At 45.9% G+C, this 12,348-nt stretch overlaps 1 protein-coding gene across 1 annotated transcript in view; it reads right to left on the bottom strand.

Annotated features, from left to right (window-relative positions):
- TFEB (transcription factor EB) overlaps window positions 1-6,746 on the bottom strand; it is a 68,988-nt gene extending 62,242 nt beyond the window's left edge. The window contains exon 1 of the mRNA XM_081010099.1: window positions 6,469-6,746. The gene's annotated coding sequence lies outside the window, so the exon portion shown is untranslated. The remainder of the gene's footprint in view (window positions 1-6,468) is intronic.
- Window positions 6,747-12,348: the final 5,602 nt, after the last annotated feature.

The raw sequence follows: 12,348 nt of genomic DNA, 5'->3' as shown, positions 1-12,348 counted from the left end.
ATTCACACAACCAACTTCTACTGGAAGTAGGAAGCACCTGCTGCTCCCCAGAATGAACCTTTTAGCAAGGTTGTATATTTGATTGAAAAGAGATGAATGTGAATCATGTTGTATGCATCTGTATGTACCCTTTTTACACATGAGAGGGGTCAATCGGTTTTCAGTCTCACTCCTGCTATTTATGTTAGCAGCTTACCCTTATTCATATGGAGGAGAATCTGGGGACAATTTATTTCTAATGTGAATTAGTCTTTCAGGCAATGAAGGTCACACATTACAAAACTAATTGAAGCGTGAGCCATATTAAGCCTTGTGTGTCAAAACTGAATCCTGATTGTGTGAGCAAGCTCTTCGGTAGTTTATCTGAGGTAAAGACTGGTGTATCAGATAGCAATTAACAAAGACCACTACAATAATCACACACGGCATTGATAGCACATTTCCTGTGGAACCTCAGCCATCATGTTCATGAACAATTAAATGTCTCTAAGGGAAAGCCTGTCCTGTGACAAATTCTTGAGTTTCTGGTGCCTCTGCTGCAGCTCCTTGCAGCGAGGCTTAGCATGACTTACTCCAAAATGCCATGTTCATGTCTAAGTCAGCAGTTCATAGGCTTCTTGCCAAAAACATACTCTATACAGCGGTAGCTGCTAAGCAACTCTGGAAAACTCAGCTAATGCCATTAAAGCAATGAACAAAAGCTGGGGAAGGCTGCACCAAAGCCCACACAGCACTAGTGATGTAAGTTCCATGCAATGCATACAACTGAAGGAGATCTTCATGCCATACTGCTCATATACTTGCGAAGGGTTCCATGTTGGAATCACTGCAACAGCGTTTGCTGCAACCTTAGCACTGCTCCAGCCAGTGGATGAAAACAGTTTCGCGTCTCTCTGTTGTGTGTCACACATTAAAGGCAATTAAGTTAAGCTTTTTTGGCAAAATTGTAAAAAGAAATTGACATTTTTGAGCTATTTTTAAGGGAAATCAGCAAAAATGACACTGGGTTGCCATGCGTCCGGATTTTCCAGGACTTTTTTTTTTTTTTTTGTCAATTTCCTCCAGGACACTGCTTATTACTGCAGTATTCCAGGTTTGTCCAGGAAATTCTGGATGTACGGCAGCCTTACATAACAGCATTCCCAGGGCCTTTCTAGATTATTAGTGTGTGCGCACAATTGTCATTCATTTGCTGTCACTACCTAGACTTCTTCTGTCAAGGTGAAATCCATAATATATCCCAGAATTCCAAAGCACTTTATAAGCCAGGCCACAACCATACCAGGCCAGATGTCTGAAGAGGCTTCCTGGTTATTCTAAACCTTAACAACTACCCCTCGTTTCAGAAGTGAGCCCTAAACTGCATAGGATCCTGCAGTCCTGAAATTTTAATAAAGGATGGCCGCCACCAGAGAACAGCAGCAGTAATAACCATTACAGAAGATAGACTTCCTGCAATATGGTTCTTCCCTAGTTTAAAAAAAATACAATGGTGAGAAAAACCGGTGTGTGTGTGTGTGTGCGCGCGCGCGCGCTTAACCAAGCTCTTTTTGTCCATTGCATAAATCTTAGGTAAGGAAGGGAAAACCAAGTCCAAATTTCAAGCACGTCACCATGTGCAATGCTGCTATAGAATGAAAACAAAGGCACATGGAAGGGGAAAAAAGAAACTAGATTCACACCCTCCTGCAGCTTCCTGCTGATAAGAAGAATCCCTGGACTTTAGCCACCCAATGTCACTTGGAAAGCATCATTAACACATACTATGGAAATTATATCTATGTGTTTACAAGGAATGAATATAAAATTCTCTTTAGTACCTCTTAAATAAGTTATATAGTGAAACCACAGCATCTGTTTCATGGATCACAAAGCAGGGATATCCTGATACCACAGAATAACCAAAGTAACAAAATGTTGCAGCATGGAATGATCCTTTTTAGTGTTCCAGCAAACCATGGCCCTTTCCAGGATATGCCATTCCATATGCTTCCCTCTGTTTTCTGGTTTCTCTCTCTCTCTCTCTCTCTCTCTCTCTCTCTCTCACACACACACACACACACACCAGTCAGCCAGCATTCCACGTCCATCCAAGCATGTTCAGTCCTCAATTGGCTGTTTTAAAACTTGAGGAGGGCAAGGAACATCCCTCTTGGTGATTTTTTTTGTTCTTTTACAAATCTTGAGGCTCCTCCCAAACTGCTGATACTGTATGTGGATGGTGCCATTTTGAATTTCTGACCGTATCCACACTCAGCTCCAAACTTTGGAAATAGAAGGAATGATTACTTTAATGTAAATACATCCCTATGACCATTGCTGGAAAATGATGGCCTCATCCACAATCTGAGGCCATGGTGGAGAACAGTCCAGGCACACAGCAATCCCAAGAACCACAAAGTAATATGGGGAAGGTGGTAGTGAGACTCTCCCTGGCATGGCACACACTTTTAACTTATTGTAGCCAGAAAGAAAGGCATATTTTCAGATACTCACAAGCTGCACTTACGAACATTGAATAAATGACTGTAGTTCAGATATGGTTCAAACATAATGCTTATCCGTGATTTGGCTTTGTTTGAGGGAGCCAGACTGGACCCTTCAACTCAATTGTTTCTTCATCCCCCATCGCTTCTTTGTGCTTGGCCTGCAAACCAGGATCCTATCCCAGTTTATAATCCTTTGTGGCAAAACAAGGGCAAACCATTGCTTGCCAGTTCAGCAAAGTATGGTTTGCCTCAAACCAAGAAAGAAGGGAGGGAATCGCCAGGCACAAGGGGATGAGAGTGTGGGAGCTAATGCCAACCTTTGGCCCCACCATGTGAAATGAGGGGTGGGGAACCTCCTGTTCTATAGATGTTGCTGGATTCAAACTCCCATCATCCCTGACCATTGGCCATACTGGCTGGGGATGATGGGAGCTAGAATCGAACAACGTCCAGAGGACCACAGGTTCTCCAGCCTATTAGCATATGTGTCTACATGTGTAGAGGCAACATATTTATGTGTGTGTTTGTGTATGAGCATGTGCACACATACTTTTTGTTATTATTTCCTTTTTTTAATGAAGTAATAGAAAGTAGCAGAACTGCGCAGAGGGTAAGGATACAGAGAAGAATAGAGGAGTGGGCACCGTAAACTTTTCCCTGTAGTTTACATGAACCTGGACATCTGCTGAAAACTTTAGTTTCTCTCTTGAGAGAAATTGCCTTGCATAGCGATTACTTCTGGGGTTGAAAATATACTACTAGGTTTCCGATGCACTTGAGCTGAAAAGCAACTGCAAGTTTTTATGTTATGGTATCAAATCAGGCTCTGCCAACTACGTATCACTGAATGACTCAACATTTACAGTCACCGCTCCTTTCCCCTTGTAGTAGTTTGGAATTTCTCCTTTGATACTGACAGGGAATAAATGGTTGCCTCAGTCACGTGTTTTCTGGCTAATTAATCACCTAGTGCACATGGTGTGCTTCTTCCTAGCTCCTGCCGACAAGAACGAGTGGTGCACCATCTCAGTAAGATGCATTGGCACAGCTGTTTGGAGAGCTTATTATGGGTTCAGGATCTAGCTATCTTTAAAGTGGCACTGGCAGTCTGAGACAAGGGCTCCTTTACCCGTAGTCACACATGTCACTAAATGGATCTTTGAGCCTCTCTCGCCTGATTTTGTGTGCATGTGAGAATGCTGTTCATGCCAGAATTTTAAAAAAGTGGAAGAGAGGAACTCAAATGACATAGACAGGCTTTTTTTTTCTTATTATGTTTTTATTGTAATTTTACTGGTGTTAGCCATCCTGAGCCCGGCTCTGGCCAGAGATGGCGAGGTATAAATAAAAGTTATTATTATTATTATTACCAATGTAGGTTTTCTGTTCTTGCTAAAGATGCCAAAAATTCAAAAAGCATGTGTGAAAGTGGACTGAGAGACCGTTCATACCAGCAGCATTTCATCACTATCTGCCTCAAGCCTTTATGCAAGGAATGTGACATTTTGGGGGCAATCTCACTCTGTGGCTTTTTCTAGCCATTTTGATAGGACAGTTGGGTCATCTTTTATTTTGAAATCAAATGCAGTTTCTCCTACTGCTGTAGCAAGATGATAGCAAACACCTTTCCTCTTCTAGCCAACGCTTAAAAAGATAAAGGTGCCCTGTTAAGAGTTGCCAAATCCAGGCCCTGTCTATAAAAGACCCCAGGTATGAACATTCAGTCACCTAAAATCCCCCATCTCACTTTTAAGATGAGGCAGAGGCCGCAGAGCCTTCCATTTACTTAGAATCCACAGTCTGGACTAGTTTTTAACTCAAGAGACAAAACTCAGCTTGAGTTTACATCCAAGGAGTAAGAGCTCTGAAGGACGGACCGCTCTCATTATTTGCCAGATCTGCTTGTCTGATACAGAGTCACCTGTATATCTAGCATCTGTAAACAGAAAGAAAAGCAAGGGGCCCGAGAAAAAGCAGGCAAAGACCTGTCAACGCAGCCCCACTCAAACCCCCATGCTGGAGATGGAGGGCAGCCATGCATGAAGTCAAACAAATATGATAGAGGAAATTAACAGCACAGAGGGGGAGGGAATATCCACACATTGGCCATCTGTTCAGTTTTCAACCACGTGCGTTAAGAAAAAAAAGTCACCAGGTCTCAGAGCAGTTGCCCTCAAAGTGTTCAGAAAGTCACTACAAAACTATTCAGGAAAAGAAGCAGTTTTCAGAATTCTGAAGTTTTCATGACACAAAGAAATGTGCCGAGAGTACCATATCCCATTCTATATAATACCTATATATTACACACACACTTTTGCTGGTCATCAGATTTGCTGTAGTTTAGATGGCTGAACTAAATTTTAAACTAAGCTTTCTTCCACTTTTTAAACTGGACCTTCTCCACTGCCAGTGAAGAGCAGCCCTATGACTATAAATTAAACAGGTGAAGCCTATCCTGAGCATAGACACCAACTCCTAGGGGCCTAGGTCTTTTTTCAGCGCCCCTAAAATATTTGAGGAGGCTGGACCCCCAAAGTTGATGGCCATTGCCATTCAAGTGGTGGGTGTGAAACGAGTCTTGTGATCAGTTATGTGGGGCTTACATGTCCGTCCCCCCAATATTTTATTCAATTTGGCATCCCTGCTCCTGAGATTTTATTTCTCTGGGTTGGGCCACAGCTGGAAGCACGGGAGCAGAGGCAGTAAAGGAAAGTTGGCAACCCTACTCCGGAGGAAGCCACAGGCCTTGACGTCCTCTTGCCTCGGACCAAGGCCTGCAAGGTGAGACACCAGCACGGAAACAGCCTGGCTACAAAACAGCGCCGCGGGCGGGCTGGGTGGCTGCTCGCAGGACGCGCCCGGTATCCCTTTGCGCCACCGTCTCCTGACAGCGCACGTGGGAGCTTCCCGGGACATGGAAATTAACAACAATGAGCGCTCATTAAACTAATGAGAAGCCTTGCAGCGCTTGTCATCGGGAACTTCCGTCTCGCGCCAAGAACGAGGCAAGCCCGGCTCTCGGAGATCGCGCGCCGACGGAGCGCAGCAACCAGCGCAGCCCGACTCCGCCCCCGCGCCGGACTTTGCAAACTCCGCCGCTGCCCCGCTCGGAGCAGCCGGCACTTTCCCGGCTTTCGGCCGCGGCAGTTACGTAAGAGGCCCCCGGCGGCTCCCCTCTAAGCTCCTGGCGGCGCTGCTGAGAAGGCAAGAGAGAGGAGGGCAGAAGCGAGCAGCCCTTCGCCAACCCCTCTCCGCCTTGGAGCGGGTGGAGTTGAGCGGCTCTCCTCCCTCCCTCTCCCCCCCCCCCAATTGTTTTGCTGCTTGACTTCTCCGGTTCCGCCATCGGCTCTCCCCTCCCCCGCGCTCCTCCCCCCCCCACACACATTGACAGTTCCCGGCAATGGGTCATCGGCGTCGTCCCCCCTCCCGTCGGGGTGGCGAGAGTCGACTCGGGACCCAAGCACACTGTGATGGCTCCAAAGCCGGCTTGATCTCTTGCAAAGGAGTAGGCGGGGGGAGAGACGGCGGAGAGAGCTGCTTGCCCTCCACGGTCCACCCGCATCTGCCTCCCCTTCTCAGCGACCCAAGTTACGCATACAAACTTCTGGATCCCACGACGCGTCTCTCCCCCCCCCCTCCCTTCCGGCTAAACACAACCTCGCGACCCCCGCTTCGACACCTTCTCACTCTTCCACCTGCTCCGCTTTAAGGCGACCTCGCGCGCCTCGTCGGTGGAACGGAGCGCTGGATCCTTTAGGGTTATCCCGCCTCGCTCCCACCAACCACCTCAACCGGGGGATTTCTGTTTATTTTTTATTTTATCCCCCACCCCCAACGCGCACACAGCGGGTGTTGCTGCCGCCACCTCGGCGGGCAGTTCACACGCCCGCCCGCCCCAGTCGGCGCCTCTGGAGATTGTAGCCTTTTTGCCTGGAAGTGGCACGCGCGTCCCGAGTCTGCCCGCTCTCGGCGTACTTACCCTCCCGTGAAGGTCAGAGTCGGCTGCGCAGCCACTGGAGGGGAGGGGGAGAAAAACACGCCACTTCCCCAGCCACTTGGCCAACTCGGCTCAACTTGGGTGCCCTCTGCTTGTCCCGCCGCTCTCCTCTGGCTTTTCTTTTGGCACCAGGTAGTTCCAGCTGTTGCAATCCTCTCCTGTGCGCTGCCAGGGGCGCTTTCACCCCCCCAGGACCCCTTACGGACAGCTCTCCCTCCCCCTCATTTACTGTCACCTTCTCGCTCTTCAACTTCCTAGATGTACCCAAGAGAGGGCAGCACTCAACCATGGCCGGCCACGCCCCCTTTTGCGTAGCCTGCCGGGAAATGGAGTTCCCGAGAGGTCCTCTCCCAAGCGGAATCGCGCTGGTTCTCAAAACAATTCCTGGGAGCGCCCACGCAGGGTCGGCGGTAGGCAGGCGGCCGCGGTTTTGCGTGTTCTTCACGCGTTCGTTTTCTCTCGGTTATCCACCCTGTCGTGAATGAGATGCTGTTAAATGAATGTTACACGACTTGAAAAGGGCAGCTTAAGCAACACTGTAACTGAAATGAGTTAACTTTATAAAAACTAATGCTTTAAAAGGTAATATGTTGCCACTCCCAAGCAATTTGGAGATGATTGTCAACACAAAAGGCCCCCAAAGCACAGACTCCTCTGCTGATCAGAACAGATGCTCCCTAATCTTAAATATGAGATCTGATTGAAGAGAGAAAGGACAAGGTGCCCTAGAGTTTTTATTTACTTGCTTATTTATTGCATTTATATCCCGCATCTTTCTCTTAGGAGCGCAGTGTGACATACATGGTCCTCATTTGAAACCCACAACAACCCTGTGAGGTGGGTTACACTGAGACTCAGTGAGCTTCATGGCTGAGTGAGGATTTGAACCCTGATTTTTCAGGTCCTAGTCCAACACACTAATCACTATACACCAATAGCGTAATGGAAAACTTTCCTTTCTCCAAGAAATATCTGCTTATAACCTTGAGGTTGAAATACATGAGTTCAGAATGAGTTGATATAAATTGCACAGGAAAAGGTGAGAATGCATACTGTTCACATAATATATATTTAAAATATTTTCTCTCGAGAAGTTCTTTTAAGAGTTGGGAAGAGATCAAATGTGCCAATCGTATGAGCATTTACAAGTACACTATCTAAAATCATGGCCACAGAATGGCAATTGTTTAGTTCAAGGGTGGGGGACTTGATTTGGTTACAGGCCAGATCCTTAACTCTCTTATAGCCCCCAGTTTGACAACTGGGTATAGCTACTCACCTGTCAAATCACCCAACATCCTGATGATGCCGGATCATCAGCTGACCAGCTGGGCCTCACAGCGCAGCCCAAGTCTCTTGGCATGGCATTTGTACCACTAGAGGAGGTACTGGGAGCAACTAAGAGGCGCAAATTGTTGTGATTTTGCCTTGTTCGTGGGAACCAAAAAAGACAGGAAGATAATTTCCTTAAGACGAGTATCATGAATGAGTAACCACAGCATCAACATTCCAAAATTGTTACTGAGCCGTTGATTATAAGAAGTGGTGCTTCTAATTACAATGATGCACAGTGAATGACAATGTATAACCATTAGGACTAATTATATAATCTTTCAGTTAGAGTAATCTATTTAAAGCATTTTAACTGCTTTAAAAGTGCTATGAATTAATTGGATGGCAAGTTATTTTAAAACTAGATAGATAGATACACACACACACACACACACACACACACAGTAGGTTAAAGACACCATAGAAGATGCATTCTGTCTTCTCCATCTCACTATATGGAGCATATATTCACATCATCTAAAAACAAGGGAAGTATTCCCCCCTGGAAACACACACCTTCAGAACTACTGTTTTTATTTATATGTGAGATTTAGTCAACTCAAATTCATTCACAGATTGATTTAGCCCTCATAACAATGGTATACAGCTGTATATAGTCCAGCATCTCAGTAAAAAGACAGAATTATCATTGTGTCCCTATAAGCAAGGATCTCAGATCAGCTAGCAATTCAATGCTAGCAATTAGGTGGATGTATGAAAGCATATCTCATCCCTGTGGTAAATTCCTGTGTTATGGAGCATATCCTCTCCTCTCTAACAGCCCATTTCAACAAATTCTCCTATCATGAGTTACATATGTGTTGCAATAAAGTTGTGGACATCATTCACATGTATGGATGAAGGAAAGGACTAATGAACAGGAGTGGCAACCTCTATAGGCCTGTGATAAACGTCAAAAGCATCAAAGGTACATGAATGCCTACCCGTGCCAGCAACTGAGATACCTGGAGAAGCTTTGAAACCCTAAAGTGTGACTCAGTGTTGTTTAAATCCATGGCTCGCCTCTCAAATGAGGGATGGAGACATTCCAGAGATTTGTGGGAGACCTCACAGTTAAATTGCCAACCAGCTAATAGTAGGAAATAATAATACACCAAAAGTTGGAAGAAAAGAGGTGGTGTGTGCTTAACGGGGAATCAGTTGCTTAAATAATAGCAGTTGTTGTTATCTGTGCTTAATCTGAATCAGGGTTCAATCCTGGAGCCTATTTTGACCTCTGGGATTCAATGGATATGATGCAAGAAGAAGGTGGTCTGGCTATCAAAATGTGAATGATGCCTTCCTGCTCACCACCTAGTAGTAACACTAGCCAGTTGCTTCCCTCTTCCTCATAATAATATAAGAAGTGTGCTATTTACTGAGCTGAATCCTAGAACAATAGGATCCAGAATGCAGCAGTCTGATTGGTCCGCAGGAGCCACCCAATCCAGCTCCAGGTGGAAGTGAATCAGCGACCTGATTGACCTGCAGTGTGATGGCCTGGGACTCGGGCTCGGGCTCAGACTCCGAACCAAAGGAGACTCAGTCTGCACAGGTTCCCCTGCAACAAATACCAGCTGGGCCGAGTCAGGGGCCTGAGCCTGCCCTGGCTCCAGATGTGGGGATTACCTCGTTGCCTTCAGCTGGGCCATCACTTACAGCTGCTCCACTACCGGTTGAGCTGCAAAGACTCAGGTCTGAGAGAAGGAGAGACCTGAGTACTCACAGGAGGAGTGCTTGCCTTCCAGCGAAACAGGGAGGTGAGTCGCCGGGGGATCAGGACCGGCTGCTACCCTGACAAAGATAAAAGTCTGTCGGACCCCGCCCCAGGTTACGGGAGCAACATTGCTGTGTGCTAGATCCTGCCTGAGATCCTGTACCTGTCCTTGCCTGGTTTCCTGCCTCGTGTTCTGCCTTGGCCCTGTCAGACTGACTCCCAGTGGAACCTTCAGATTCTGGACCGGTCCTGGACCGCATTTCACGGGTTACCCCCGGGCGCAGCACATGCAGGAGCAGCCAATCAGGCTCCTGGATGAAGTGAATCAGCAACCTGATTGGCCTGCAGGAGCAGCCTGGAATTAGCCAGTCACGCGGGGTCCATTGTGTAAATAATGTATATATAGCTAGACGTTTTGGGGAAAGATTCATTCATTGCTACTACGAGCTGAAAAAGAGCATGAAATTCACACTCAACTCCGAGTATATTTCAAAGTGTCTGCTGGATCAGGCCAATGGTCCATTAAGTCCATCATCCTCACAGTAGCCTATCCACACACCACCACCACTGAGACAGCTATTGCAAGAACCTAAATTAGCTGGTTTTGTGGGATACATTTTTAAAAAAATGAATGTGTATCAGGTTAGCCTATGCTTCCCAAAGAATCAGCTAGGAAATATTAACAACTGGTTGTTGCAGTATCTGCTACACCATATTCAAAATATATGCCAAAAAAGGGGTGTGAGATGTAAGAGCTTATTGACACTTAACATTTGGCCCTGCGCTTTCTAGACACAGGTCCGCACTTTAAAGCTCAGTGGCTAAGTGCTCTCCTTTTTTTGCCCTGGAGCTTTGCCCACAAAAACCCGCTCTTTAAAGCTACAGCATTTGGGGCTTTTTAGGTTAGGGAAAAGGCATGCAAGATGTGACATGATAAAAGTTTATAACATTATGTGTGGTATGAAGAAAGTGGTTAGAGAAAAGTTTAGCTCACTCTCTTGTAACACTAGAACTCAGGGACATAAAATGAAGCTGAATGTTAGAAGATTCAGGACAGACAGAATAAAATACTTCTTCATGCAGTGTATTGTTAAACTGTGGAACTCCCTCCCACATGAGGCAGTGATGACCACCAACATGGATGGCTTTAAAAGAGGATTAGACAAATTCACAGAGGATGGGACTAACAATGACTACTAGGCAGGATGGCTCTGCTTTGTTTCTGAACATCCCTGAAAGGGAGAATCATGTCATGCTCAGGTCCTGTTTGCATCTTCCCATGGGTATCTGGTTGGGCACCGTGAGAACAATACACTGGCTTAGATGAGCCACTGCCCTTATGTTCTGGTCAACTAGATCAAGGCCCACTAGGTGGCAATATTGCAATGCACCGTCACGTTTCTTTCTGTATGGGCTGAGTGAGTCTGCAAGTTGCCAATCCAATCCAACAAGGGGGATCTGCTAAGCTAAATACCTTTCTGCACACATATTACTTGTTAGAGACCAAGAACACAAGCAATGGGTTGCTGTTCATTACTTTTTAAAGGGTTCAAATTCAGACGTGCATATGAATGGGCATCCCCATCTAATGTAGGAATGGGGAAGTGTGTGCATTGAAAGCAATGTGCTGCAGGGTATTGATTCTCACATGTGTATTTACACCTACAGTTCCCAATCCAGCAATTGCTGTGTGTGTTGAACTTTTTATCTGAAGAGGGGAAACTGAAATTATTTACCTACTTGGGAAGGAGTCCTGTGGATGGAACTTATTTCAGAGTAAAACATGGGAAGAATCAGGCTATAATCATAAGCTTAGAAGGAAATAATCTCCATTGGGCTCATTGGGAAATATGTGTAGGTAGCATAATTACTACTTAGAAAAACCAGTTATTAAAACATGGCCAGCGCTGGGAGGAAATAGATATTGCTTGAAGCAGGGAACTCACATGTGAGCTATCTGTTAAATAGCTTACAACGATTCATGTTGCTGAAACATAGGGTTCAGCAATGCTGTTCTGGTGGGAAAATGCCCTAGGTAGTAATATCATTGTGAATTGATAAATTGTAATGTCTCACTAGCATGGTGGCATTACACCTGAGCCTGTTTATTTATGAGGCAGTGCCTGGGGGCTTTGTCAATGGGTCCCTGGCCTTCTGCCACTTCTCCTCCCACTCTTGGTTAGAAAACTGCATTATGTTCTCTTGCTTCAGAAACACGTGTGAACTGCATAGAAGTAAGGCAGGGTAGAGTGTACAGGGATTGCACACTATTTCAAATCCCCAGAGAGGTTTTGTGCATGAATAAGGAACAGCTTGACTCAGGGAAAGGAGTCAGTATAACAGGTCAGGTGTGTGTGTGTGTGTGTGTGTGTGTGTGTGTGTGTGTGTTCATGCTTGGGTCCTGTGTATGGGTAATCTGAATGCATACTGGTCGGTAAGAATCTCCTGCTGTGTACCTGACTTCTTTTTGGGAAACACTGTGGCCTTGTCTCTCGAGAGCATCTATTTACCTGTGGAGGTGGTGTGGGTGGGTGGCTCTGTCTTTGGTGGGGTGGACTGGATGGCCTTGAGCAATCCCCTGTGTCATTTATCTGTGGATCCAAGAGCAATGCTGCCATAACAAGAGCAACATTTGGCATTGCTCCTTTCCGAAACATTAGCAGTGAGCTGAGGCTGCCAGCGTCATTTAAAGGAGCTACCGTTATTTAGCCTAAGATTTATTCCAGGTATACAGATTCCAGCTAAGAGCACTCTTCTTTAATGTCCTCTGTAAATAGCAGAACAGTAGCTGAGCAGACTTGAGCACAAATATC

Source organism: Podarcis pityusensis (assembly GCF_964106645.2).
Source record: "Podarcis pityusensis genome assembly, chromosome: 6".
Classification (NCBI taxonomy): Eukaryota; Metazoa; Chordata; class Lepidosauria; order Squamata; family Lacertidae; genus Podarcis; species Podarcis pityusensis.
The sequence above is the reverse complement of the archived record's forward strand: the minus strand, read 5'-3'. Positions and strand labels throughout refer to the sequence as shown.